The sequence below is a fragment of the Bos taurus genome, chromosome 16 (assembly GCF_002263795.3).
Source record: "Bos taurus isolate L1 Dominette 01449 registration number 42190680 breed Hereford chromosome 16, ARS-UCD2.0, whole genome shotgun sequence".
NCBI lineage: Eukaryota > Metazoa > Chordata > Mammalia > Artiodactyla > Bovidae > Bos > Bos taurus.
The window spans coordinates 32,017,630-32,031,304 of NC_037343.1; the positions used below are offsets into that span (position 1 = coordinate 32,017,630).

At 44.7% G+C, this 13,675-nt stretch overlaps 1 protein-coding gene across 1 annotated transcript in view; it reads right to left on the reverse strand.

The window, feature by feature from the left end:
• KIF26B (kinesin family member 26B) overlaps positions 1-13,675 on the reverse strand; it is a 525,171-nt gene that overhangs the window by 397,883 nt on the left and 113,613 nt on the right. The gene's annotated exons all lie outside the window — the stretch shown is intronic.

Genomic DNA, 13,675 nt, shown 5'->3' on the forward strand with positions numbered 1-13,675 from the left:
AAAATATAAAGAAAGAAATTTTCCTTCTTTATTGTCACACTTTGTTACCCCAAGAATCCCTTCACCACAAAGAGCCATCCGTCTGCTGTGAAGCTAAGTTCTGTTTGGGAAAGCCCCCCAGAGACACTCAGGCTCAGAGGAATCAGTAAGATTATCCAGACGACGTAGGCACGTGGTTCATCTGCAGCCAGAGCAAAGACCAGCCCTGACTCTACTTCTGCCGCCAACCCCTACTCACACAGCGCAGAGCTGGCTCAGAACATGGTCATCCTCAGCATCACCTCTCCCTCCAGCTGCCCACACTCAGGAAGCATCACCCAGACCATCAGGAACAAAAAAAAGACACAGCCCAAGCAGAAGGCAGCGAGAAAACAAGGTTTTTCTTAGCCCTGGGGACGGGATTAAGAAAGATTAAACAGACACACACAGGTAAGGTTTGAGTCCAAAGCCTGTCTAAATTACATTTCTTGGATTTTATTATATTATCTTTGTGGCACAGTTATTAAACATTAAAGGTAATAACTCCATTCTCCAAGTAACCTGATACTGAACGTGATTGATAAGCAGAAATCATGGGCTTTGAAGAAAACTCCAAATGTTGAAAATTCACGAGCACAAACAAGACAGGAGTGGCATTTGGGCCTCCTGGTGAATAAACTGCTGGCCAGAGGGGGACCATTAGTATTTCATTAGGCAGAAACTGGCTGGTTTACACGTTGCTTCTGTGACCGCTGCCCCCTGCCCCACCACCCCAGGACTGAATGGACCTGGAAGACACAAAGTTGGTTTACTCCATCCATTGACAAAGGTCCATCAGCTACTCCCAGAGTAGCAAAGCTGGTAACACGGGGCCTAGAGACCCTCCCATGACAAGCTATGCCTGCTTTACCCTGAAAACCAGGTACCCTAAGGTAGCAAAGTTTTTTAAATGACCCCCAATAAAAAGGATAGGGAAAAAAAGGAGCAGCCTCTTGCACCCATTTAAGGCCTTATACAGCTATGCAGCCCCTCCAGGCAGAGCAGCCAGGGGAACAGCCCCCTACTGGCCCTTCCCAGTCCCCTCCCTTCCAATACCCACAGGCTAAGAAGTTCAGGAAAGGACAACTCTAAAAATGCATGTTAAATATGTCTTTGAACAAGCACTTAAGGACAAGGTTATCATAACTAGTGTGGATTAAGGTTAGTCCTTCTGCTTTCTTCCCAAGCCCATGATGGTGGGGAAGGGAGTGGGTTTCATAACCAGTCTGGCACTCCTCTAATTTTCTATGCAGCCTAGGAAGAGTTTGTTTGTTTTTTTAATCTCTCCCTTGCTTAAAACCCTTCAACAGCTCCTCCTATCTCTTGGGAAAGAGCCTTCTAGGCCTGGGAGCCTGGGAGACCTTGCACGCTCCTCCCTGGACCCAGGGCCCCAGTCATCCAGTCCCCCTCCCCTTCCCGGATCCTCCCCTGCCCTCTCTCCCGGGAAAGTGCTTCACATCGCCTTCTCTGTCTGTAAGAGCCTCTGGGTCAGCCATCTCCAACTGTCCCTTTCAGTCTCATCTCAAACATCACTTCTCCAACAGGCCAGCTGTTATCTGTTCTCTTCAACTCCACATGTCTTTGTAACTAATTGCTCTTGTAACTTCTACTCACAGGACAAGAATTATGTTTCACCTGCACACTGCTGTGTGTAGAGTTGGACTATAAAGAAAGCTGAGCGCCAAAGAATTGATACTTTTGAAATGTGGTGTTGGAGAAGACTCTTGAGAGTCCCTTGGTGCAAGAAGATCCAACCAGTCCATCCTAAAGGAAATCACTCTTGAATATTCATTGGAAGGACTGACGCTGAAGCTGAAACTCCAATAGTTTGGCCACCTGATGTGAAGAACTGACTCATTGGAAAAGACCCTGGTGCTGGGAAAGATTGAAGGCAGGAGAAGAAGGCGACGACAGAGGATGAGATGGTTGGATGGCATCACCAACTTAATGGATGTGAGTTTGAGCAAGCTCCGGGAGTTGGTGATAGACAGGGAAGCCTGGCGTGCACCAGTCCATGGGGTCGAAGAGTTGGACACGACTGAGCGACTGGACTGAACACACTGCTGTATTCGCAGTATAGAGTCTGGCTTACACTAGGCACTCAGTGGGGCCCAACACATAGTCTGCCAATTGCCTAGGAGGACTTGGGCACTGACGGGGCAGCACATAGGCCTGAGTCCTTGTAAAAGTGGAGTGGAGCCACGGAAGAGGGAAAATGATGACAAAAGCCACATGGAATGGAACCAAAGGGAAAAGTTTTCTTCTTTGAAAGATCTTCCCAGATTTTGGCTAAATCTAATACTTCTCAGATGTAATTCAAATATTTTATTTGTACATTTATTCTCTGCCAAGTGTGGTAGATTGCTTGCAAAAATGTCCTCGATTAGTCTCTTCCCTGTATCCCTGCCGTCCACAGTAAGACTTTGCAGCTCCCCCAGCCCCCATTAAAATGTGAAGTCTATTTCCCTTCCCTTTAAATCTAGACTGGCCTTGTAGTTTCTTTAGCCAATAAAATACAGCAGAGGTGGCACCATGCCGATTCTAAGCTCAGGCTTCTAGGGACCATACGGACTCCTGCTCACTCTCTTGGAACCCTGCCCAGTTGCCTCCTGAATGAGCCCAGGTTGGCATTTTGGAAGATAAAAGATCACAACCCCCAGCTGACCTGAAAGCTGATCACAGACACATGAGGGAGTCCAGCTAAAAGCAGAACTGCCCAGAATCACAGCTAGATAAATGATGGTCACTTTAAGTCCCTACGTTTTGGAGCAGTTGGTTGTGCAGCAGTAGGTAACTGACACACCAAAGAGCACCGGGGATGCAGAAATGACCGTGGTGCAGAAAAGTCCAGCACCTCGGCGAGACAGACGCCACTTCCATTCACTCCTTTACTCAATACAGGTTTTATTGAGCACCTAAATGAATGCCAGGCTCTGTATTAAAGCTGGATATATAAGGGTAACAAGACACAGTCCCATAACCCAAATTAAATGAGAATATAGACAGACAATTCCAAAATAGAGTGTATTAGCACAGGGATAAGGAAACCTAGGGCTTCCCTCCTCTGCTCCCCACCCGCCACCATAGGTGGCTCAAGTAGTGAAGAATCCACTTGCAATGCAGGAGACTCAGGTTCTATCCCCAGGTGGGGAGGATCCCCCGGAGAAGGAAATGGCAACCTGCTGCTGTAGTCTTGCCTGGGAAATCCCCCATGGACAGAGGAGTCTGGCGGGCTACAGTCCATGGGGTGGCAAAAGAGTCCAACCCAACTTAGTGACTAAGCAACAACAAAGGAGACCTAACCGAGTTGGAAGTAGGATTGTGGGTAGAGAAGAGTGGTTTGGGGAGACTTCCTAGAGAAAAGGATATCTAAGCAGAGCCCTAAGGAATGAGCAAACTTAGCCATGAAACAGAGAAGGCAATGGCACCCCACTCCAGTACTCTTGCTTGGAAAATCCCATGGACGGAGGAGCCTGGTAGGCTGCAGTCCATGGGGTCGCTAAGAGTCAGACACGACTAAGCGACTTCACTTTCACCTTTCACTTTCATGCACTGGAGAAGGAAATGGCAACCCACTCCAGTGTTCTTGCCTGGAGAATCCCAGGGACGGCGGAGCCTGGTGGGCTGCCGTCTATGGGGTCGCACAGAGTCGGACATGATTGAAGCGACTTAGCAGCAGCAGCCAGGAAAAGAAGACTGATACGTATATTTCCAATCCATACTACTTATTGTTGAAAGGAGGATAACGTGTATTGTGTTATTCCCATTACATCTCCTGATGCTATTCCACTCTTTACTGGTATTTTGAAAGAACTGAGAAAACTCAGAGATTAAACTCCCAACTCTCCTGCAAATAATTGGCAATTTGGAACCTATTACTCCGTAAAAAGAGTTTTAATTGAACACCCTCCCACCCTCCAAAAAGAAGAAAATTTTTCCAATAGATGGGAAATAAAAACATAGAGGCTCTAAATATTCAAGGAGAAGAAAAAGAACACTTTGAGACTGCAAAAACTCATTTGAGCCACAAACCCACAATTTAAGTTAGCAATTTTCACCCTTGATGTTGCATACCACTCCTGATTACACCAATTAATTAAAGTGGGTGCATCTGGTTCCTTCTAATTTTCTGCTATCAGGCATACAGCAGCTACTAATAAATGTTTATTAGATTATTTTTTCAAGTCCATATACTTGCTGAGTAGAAAATCACAATAATATTTGAAAGGGGTAATAGGGTTCTACAATGTCTGGATTCCTATAACTTGTTGGTAATTTTTTCAGTGATAGTCTTCTATTCAACAGACAGAAAATGTGCTCATATTCCACCCTATGAGCATATCTATGATTAAACCAAAATTCAATTTCATTGCACTTTACGAAGAAAGTTGTCTGACTTGATCAATCGGTTATGGTGAGGATTCCCAAATGACTGTCGCTTCAGAGAGAAACATTTTATTTCTGAGCAACTTTTAGCCACCAATTCCAACAACTTTCTTTTTTATGTAAATCACATATTAAAAAGCAGCACAAATCTCAGACATAATCAAATAAGATGGAGCCCATTGCATCAGCTGCCTGCATCTTATACAAGACAGGTACAAAAAAACAGTTGTGTTATTTGGACTGACTTTCCCCTTGTTGCTAAAACCCCCTCCTCTGAAGTAGCAACAGTAAACTAAACAAGTATTCAACTTTCAGGGATGTTACAAGTCTTTGGGCAAGAAATCAAGACCTTTTGGTTATTCTTATTGCTGTTAATTATAGAGAGGTTACAAGTGTTACTGCACAGATCTAGTTCTATGTGCTGTATGCTGCCGCTGCTGCTGCTGCTAAGTCGCTTCAGTCGTGTCCGACTCTGTGCGACCCCATAGACGGCAGCCCATATAGCTCTTTCTTATTGAAACACAGGAAACCAGACATATATTAGAATCAAGTCTTTCAGATTTAGTCGATTCCGAACACCGTCATTCATCTTGTCATGCTCTCTCTTGGAGTCCTACTGGCCAACTGGTCCACCACCATCAGCCAAGACTTCAACTCCAATGGACACAATCCTCATTTTTATGGTACACATTCCTATGTTCTTTCTCCACATGAGTGCCACCTTTTCTGGGTAAATTTGCTCAATACTCTTTCATGCCAGCTATAATTTCTCCCTGAGATTATGTTCTGGAGGTATTGAGAACAGATTATTAAATTGGATGCTGTATTATCCACAATCCATTTATGCCATCCATTTTCCTGTCTTATGTTGGTTGCTAAGGAGACTAGTGTGAAATGGGGTCCCTGTCCTAAGGGGTTAATGATTTTATACTGCTCACTCTCTGCAGAAGTCATAATCTGCTGTGTGTGAAATCACATTTAGTTGCTGTGAAAATGATTACGATGCTTGGAATGGAACATTATAGCTTCAGGTGGGAGATAAGTAGTAAGAGCAGATGGACTCCTAGAAAATACAAAAGTTCTTCCCAGGAATAATGCTCAGTACTAAAAATGAGTGGGAGGAAGGGATGATGCAGTGAAAGAAAGAACTGGGGGACACAGAAATTAACTCTGTCAGTGGATTTTCTGTTTCCTTCTCTTACCATTCTTTTTATCTTTTTAAAAATCTATAATAGTATGATTGGAACTCTCACAAGATAAATTATCAAAATCCAGAAGCTGGTAGAAAAAAAAAAGATGGGGAGATGAAAAGGAACAGCTACTTTTCAACAAAATCCTAAATTACGATCAAAATCAGGAATTCATTCCTCTTCGATGGGCACGCATCAGTAAAGAGACAAGGCACTCAGAGATCCTCAGATTATAGGCTCTAACTAATAATGTGATCTCTGAAATGTGCTAAAAGTACCAGTCCACCAATAATCTCTTAATCAGCCTTAAAAATAGAACCAAATCTCAATAACTGGGGGGGAAAACACATTTGTATAGATTTTGAAAAACTAGAGAAATATGCAAACACTGTTCAATTTTAAAACAGATTCAGAAGACTGAAGACTGGGGTTCAATCCCTGGGTCAGGAAGATCCCCTGGAGAAGGAAATGGCTACCCACTACCCACTCCATTATTCTTGCCTGGATAATCTCACAGGCAGAGGAGCCTAGAGGTCTACAGTCCATGGGGTCACAAAGAGCTGGACACGACTGAGGGACTGAGCATGCACGCCCATTCTTCTTAACATGAAAATCGAATGACTTTAAGTAGTAGAAATTAATGTGTGTAAAATGATCCACATATGATTCCTCAAACATTTTTTTAAAATAAAGATTAAATGTAATAGTTAAAAATATATAGCAATCACCATAGAGGAAAAATATTTCCAGATTTGCAATGATTTTCCTGTTATATGTGATTAAAAAAAAAAAAAAAAACTTCTGAAAAGCTGTAAGAAAATAAAAAAATTTTAATTGAAATTTTACTTTGTTTTAATTTGACATGTTATTTTATCAGCATTTAAACTTTAATATAAGCAAGGTGATATAAACAATGAGTAAAAAGATAAGCTAGAGACTCAGAGAAAATACCAAGAAATGTTAAATGTTTTGAAAAAATTTGCTACTTAGGTTTACTTTGTATTGACTGCTTTAATAAAGTAAAGAATCTTTAATTTATGAATACCATCTAATTTATCTTTTTTATAAATATGCCAAATATCTAGATATGTTAAAAATGGGACAAATATATATCCCAGTAATTTTCTGCAGAATTATGATATGGTTCACCAGGGGCTTAAGGAGCAAAATCCAAAATATATGAGTCTGGGCTTTGTTTCCTGCCCATTCCAGCCTAAGAATCCCCAGGTAATGCGTAGGTATTCCTCAGACCAGGTGACACCCTCTGCCTGTGAGGAGTAAGTTAACTCCCGAGGCTGCCACGTGGATTCTCTTCTCAGGTGCCCTGCCCTCCGGAAGCAGTGAAGGGGGAGGAAGCAGTGGTCTGTTTGAGTTTCCTTCCGCCGATTTTCTTTTTTTTTTAATTTTAGGAAATATTCAATCTGGAATATCCCACCTGAGAGAGCTCAGGGATAAAAATGAACACACCCGAGTGATAAATTCTACCCTCAAAAGATGTAAACTTCGGAGAATAAAACTTAATGAGTGCAGATCCACACACACTAACATGAAGAAGGGTGCTATCCCTGGTGAACTGAATTAGTGTCCCAAATTCTTTACGTGTATCTACTGTGTGGTTCTGCAGTTGCTTCTACTGAAGGCAGAGTATATTTCCTACTCCACTAGAGGCCATATGAATTGCTCTGGCCAGTGGAATGTGGCCAGAGCGTGCAACCTTAAGAGGCATGACATCTTTTGCCCAGCAGTTGTGCCCTTCTGCCCCTGCCATGAGAAGCAAATGCTCTCCTGCTCCATGAGGGACGAGAGCCACAGGGAGCTGACTGCACCCAGGGCTCCCCTGGATACCAGGCTGAGCCGAGCCCAGCTGGATCAATAGAGACCCTAGCCAACTTCCCCAGCACAGGAGCAAGAACAAATGGCCATTATTTTAAGCCACTAAGTTCTGTGGTAGCTTGTCAGTGTAGTAGCATCCCAACAACAGATAGCCAGTATCTGTTTTCCTGTTCTATTGCTGTATGTATGCTGCTGAGTGCCTGTGCTCCATGCTTTGCCCAGTCGTGTTTGACTCTTTGGGACCCTTGGGACTGAGTAGCCTGCCAGGCTCCTCTGTCCATGGGATTTTTCAGGCAAGAATATTGGAGTGGGTTGCCATTTCCTCCTCCAGGGGATCTTCCCAACCCAGGGATCAAACCTGAGTCTTCTGTGTCTCCTGCATAGCAGGAAGATTTTTTTTTTTTTTTACTGCTGAGCCATCAGGGAAGCCCCAGAGAGACAGTCAGTCTCCATTTTACAGGGAAAAATACAGAAAGACAAGTTAACTAATAGCTCAGGTACGTGGCACCACTGGAGCTGGCCCTCCTAGCCCAGGTACACAGGCGCCCTGCACAAACCCCTGTTCCTTGGAGAAAGAAACAGAGTTTAAGAAGGCACTGCAAGCAGAGTGTCGCAGTTGGAGGCAGAAGCAGATGGAGTTCTCTTACAGGGAGCTCTCATCACCCATTTTCATCTCCATCTTCCCCACGAACAGATTAAGTCATATTAAGCATGCTATTTTCCACAGTGGACTTCTGGAGAGGAAAAGAAATCTCTGATTCAGGAAAGGAATTGCTAATACCAAACAGAGAAAGCAAGGACCTGCCCTTATGTCAGGGCTATTGATGGAGGCCTGAAATTCTGAATACAAAGTAATGAAATAAAGGAGCTCTGAAAATGATAAGTGATGTAAAATAAAAAGTATACTTAATGATGTCCATGACTTGAAAAGAGGACACTTTAGCAGCAAAATCAGTGCAAAGAAATGAACACTCAACAGGACCAGATGATAATGTATGAAATGAGTCCTGCTGACTGATCCACAAGGAAGAGGATGCTGAGGACACAGCGTGAACAATGCAGGTAAATTGTTCTCAAATGTATGCATAGCAGAGAGTCTGAAGTGTGATTTCTATGGCAGTACTTGGGGAAAATTACGGCACTCTAATGTAGGTACGCTTTTCCCTTTTGTTATCACTCCACCTTCCTTTTCCCCTAACCCTTTTAAAACCATTTTCCTGCCTGCCTGCTTTTCCCCACCCTCAGTATTTAATGATTTCTCCCCACCCCCTCAATGGACATGAGTTTGAGCAAGTTCCAGGAGATGGTAAAGGGCAGCAAAGTCTGGCATGCTGCAGTCTATGGGGTCTCAAAGAATTGAACACGACTGAGTGCCTGAACAACAACCCCACCTCCTTCCAACTTTCTACCCTCTGCACTTTGACACAGGCCATCAGTAAGCAGGAGACATCAGCCTTGCATGGGAACACTTGCAGGCTATTGGTCATGACAGGAGGATGGGGGGACAGTCACTCCATGGGATTTTATCTGAAGCACTGGGGGCTCATCAGGAGACTCTGCATCAAGCACTCCCTCCACCTCTGGATCATGGGCTCCGTGGGGCTGTAGGATACAGCACCTTAAAGGGTCTTGCCTGGAAAAGGGTCGAGAAAGGCATTTGAAGAGAAAGGAGAGAGAGGGTGCAACCTGGAGAGATTTCATTCTTTTTCTTTTATTTTCTTAAGTGGTAGAGAGTACCTCCCCACACCAAACAAAATCTAAAAACAGCTCCTCTAAGACAGAGTTGCTTTGGCTCAAGAGGCCAGGAATCTGGAGCCCACAGATTCCACAAAGGCTCCGCCTTTGCTGGCACACTCCTACAACACAGCCCCTAGGGTGCCCCTTGGATCCCCAGGCACTGAGGAATGCAGTCAGACACCACTGAACAGGAGGCCCCACCAAACAGCCACGCAGACAACAGCCACAGACAGGCTGCCCCATGTGGAGCAATGAGGCTAGACTGCCGACGTCTGAAACCATCCTCCCCACCCCAAGCTTTGCTTTCCACAGTAAGAGACCCAAACTCACTTCCCACATTGTATTAGATTCCTAGGGCGACCATAACAAATCACCACTTACTTGTTGGCTTAAAACATGTGCATTCTTTCACAGTGGTGGGGTCCAGAGGTCTGAAAGCAAGGTGTTGGATCCCTCTGAGGACTCCAAACAAGACGGTCCCGTGCCTCTCTTCTACTGCTGGTGGCTGTTGACAATCCTGGGTGTTCGGTAACTTCCAGACACATCACTCCAGTCTCTGCCTTCATCTCCACATGGCCTTCTCCCTGTCTCTATGCATTTCCTTTTCTGTCTCTTGTAAAGAACACTCATCATTGACTGCATTTAGGGCCCACATTGATACACGATGATCTTAAGATTCTTACCTTAATTACGTCTGCAAAGACCCTTATTCCCAATAAGGTCACCTGAGGCTCCAGGGGACAGATGTTTGTTGGCAGGTCACTGTTCAACCCTACAGATAGACACACAGCTATGGCTCACGTGTACCAGGTGTGCAAGGCAGGTGTTGACTGGGCGACTGATAGTCTCAGTTTGCTCAGAACTCTCCCAGTTTTAGGGCTTCCCAGGTAGCGCTAGTGGTAAAGAACCCACCTGCCAATGCAGGATGCATAAGAGACGTGGGTTTGACCCCTGGGTTGGGAAGATTTCCTGGAGAAGAAATGGCAACCCACTCCAGTATTCTTGCTTGGAGAACCCCATGAATGGAGGAGCCTGGTGGGCTATAGTCCATGGGGTCGCACAGAGTCAGACACAGCTAAAGTGACTGAGTACTCCCAGTTTTAGCACTGAAAGCCCTGTGTCCCAGGCAAACTCTCAGTCCCAGGCAAACCAGATGCTTGGTCACTCTAGTGTTAACTCTGACACAAACAGACTTACAAACATGGTGTTTACAAAAGAGTTAAAAATTCAGAGGCTGGAGGACTAGGAAATACCCGGACAGAAGGCCCGGACCAGTTCAGGGGTCAGATCAAATCCTCCTGGGCTCTGACTTCTGTGTGCTGACTTCCACACCTCAACTCAAACAGTGGTCCCAGCAGGGCACTGGAAACATGGCTTCATGGATGGCCCACATTATGAAATAGGAGGAGCACGCAAAGGAACATGCTCTCATCCCCTCTCACTGGGCTGAAGTTCTGCCTTTACTGTCACTCTTTAAGAATCTTCACAATGGCGAGGATGAGCTTTCAAATCTTTGTTAAGCAACAATAAAGCTTAGATATAAGAAAGGCCCTCCAATACGGAGACAACCAGCATAAATCCCCAACTCTCCTGAACTCATTCTTGAAGTTCCCTAAAAATTTCCAAGTCACGAATACTTCTCACTCTGAAACACTTAAGTGATCAAACTATGTACTCTTACCTGAAAGCCTCAATTTAAGAACTCCTCGGAATTTGTCAAGTTCTTGGAATTTGAAACTCACTTGGAATTACTGCCTCTTTATCACTTTTTCCCCATTTCCATGATACTTAAAAGCCACCAGCAGTATCTGTTCTTTGTTGTTATTTAGTCACTAAGTTGTGTCAAACTCTTTTGTGACCCCATGAACTACAATCCTCCAGGTTCCTCTGTCCATGGGATTTCCCAGGCAAGAATGCTGGAGGGGGTTGCTATTTCCTTCCCCAGGGGATCTTTCCTACCCAGGAATTGAACTCTTGTCTCCTGCATTGGCAGGCAGATTCTTAACCGCCTGAGCCATCATGGTAGATGAGCACACCAATCACATATGCACAAGTTTACAGGTAACTACAGTTGAGATTTCTTGAACAAGCCAATCTAAGAAAGGAGATTTCAAAAAGTAAATTTCTCTCAGAGACTGTTGCATAGAGAGAGGGTCGCAAGGATGTACCTTGACCCCATCCATACACCAGCCCTCTACTCTCCAGTGCTCTTTCCAATGCCCAGGCTGTAACTTTCAAGAAGCATTAAAGGCACCCCGTGATAAAGAAGCAACACATGCTCCCAGAGAATGAACTTTTTGTGGCGATGATTTTTTTCATACAAAATCATTTCTGTTAATAATGACAGTGCTTTTAATTTTTTAAAGAACAATATTTTGAAACCAGATGGCATGAGACCCAAGACCAGTAATTTCCATTAAATAAAACTTTAACAGGACACAGGGAAAGGATTACAATGAATCCAGTTTCTCTACCGGCCCTGAAATTTAAAAAGATGCAGTCACATGGGGCAAGGAACATGCATATTTGACACTAACACATTTGTTAGATTATTGAAAAAGACACTAATCAGAATTAGCGAGCATCCACTACATGCAATGCAGCGCTTTGCCTACATTTGCACATCTAAGAATGTTGGTGACCAAAGAAGAAAGGAAAAGAAAAGAAAACAAAAAAACAAAACTGGAACCTAGTATCTGTTTAAAGCTGTGGTCAAGAGCTGAGAGAGCTCCCCTGGAAACTCAGCTGGTAAAGAATCTGCCTGCAGTGCAGGAGACCCCAGTTTGATTCCTGGGTCAGGAAGATCCCCTGTTGAAGGGATAGGCTACCTACTCCAGTATCCTTGGGCTTCCCTGGTGGCTCAGACAGTAAAGAATACACCTGCAATGTGGGAGACCTGGGTTCGATCCCTGGGATGGAAAGATCCCCTGGAGGAGCACATGGCAACCCACGCCTGTCTTCTTGCCTGGAGAATCCCCATGGACAGAGGAGCCTGCTGGGCTTCAGCCCATAGGGATGCAGTCAGAAATGACTGAGAGAATAAGCACAGCAAGAGCTGAGAGCTCTCTAGAGATAGACACCATAATATAAACACCAGGCACTGCTGTTTTATAACACAAGGATATAATGAAATACATCTTGAAGAGAGAAACAATGCACTATTGTGTCTGGCAAAGTTTGGGCCAAATCTTAGTATTGCATATGTTTGTATTTAGAGAAATAAATCTGCCTTAACAATTCTTTAATCAGTGGCACAATAACGTAGAAGCTGCCATCTGTGAGTCTAATCATCTAAATACTGGAAAAAAACTGATGATGATCCCGAGGGAAAAGCCTCAGCATAAGAAAGCTAGGCAGACGCACACAGACCATGGCTACAAGATGACAAAAGAACTAGTCAGCTCATTCAAGCCGGCCAACCAGTTATTTAGCGTCGTGCCATCTGCTAACTAACTGTGCTTCTCCTTCTTCCAGATGAATGTTTTGGTATCACCCAGACATCAAATGACCAATGCTTGACTCTAGAAAGACAGTCCTCCACCACAATTACAATTTTTTAAGGAAATGGGTCTTACAAGTCACCTCTCTCCCAAAGGGTCTGGGAAATCTGTGGCTCCCGGACCAAACAGCCCGAGCTCCTGAGGGCAGGGTGGGGATGAAATCAGCAGCAGGGTCTGCCTCTCAGCTTCCTGTCCCCAGTCCTATCCCAGAGCCCAGTGTGTGCTAAGGACTCAAGCAGCGTTTGTGAGGTGTATCGGCAAGCCTCTCTGCAAAGGCCCCCATGTATACTCTGAGAGCCATTCGCTCACTAGAGCGTGTCAGTTCATCACTCATGCCTCTGATGTGCCTGGAGAGCAAGGAGGGAGCACTAAAATGCCAGAACCCAGCCAGAGCTGAGGCAGCGAGTGTGACGGAGGCGGAACTTCAGATACACGCATTTGCACCTTCTCTCAGAAGCAACTGGAGACATGACCCGATCATAAAGAAGTGCAATGGATCAGGGAAATGCACAGGTCAGAAGTGTGAGCATATGCCAGAGGGCACAAGCTAAATCCACACATCACTACTAAGGTGGGATCCCCCTGCCATCACAATTCTCCTCCCATCCTCGGGCTACAGAAGTAGACGCTAGTTAGTCTGAAGCAGGACTTCTTTTATTATTATTAATTTATTTATTTGGCTGTGCCAGGTCTTAGTTTCAGCATGAGGGATCTTCAATATTCATTGCAGCATGCAGGATCTCTAGCTGCGGCATGTGGGATCTAATTCCCTGATCAGGGATCGAACCTGGGTCCCCCTGCATTGGGAACGTGGAGTCTTAATCACTGGACTACCAGGGAAGTCCCTGAGACAGACTTTTGAAGTCCTCTTATTGCCCAAAGAATTCCATGGACAGAGGAGCCTGGTGGGCTGCAGTCCATGGGGTCACAAAGAGTTGGATGTGACTGAGTGACTAACTTTCATTTTCACTTTATCGTGACACTCCCCTCTGCTGCCCACCATGAAATGCT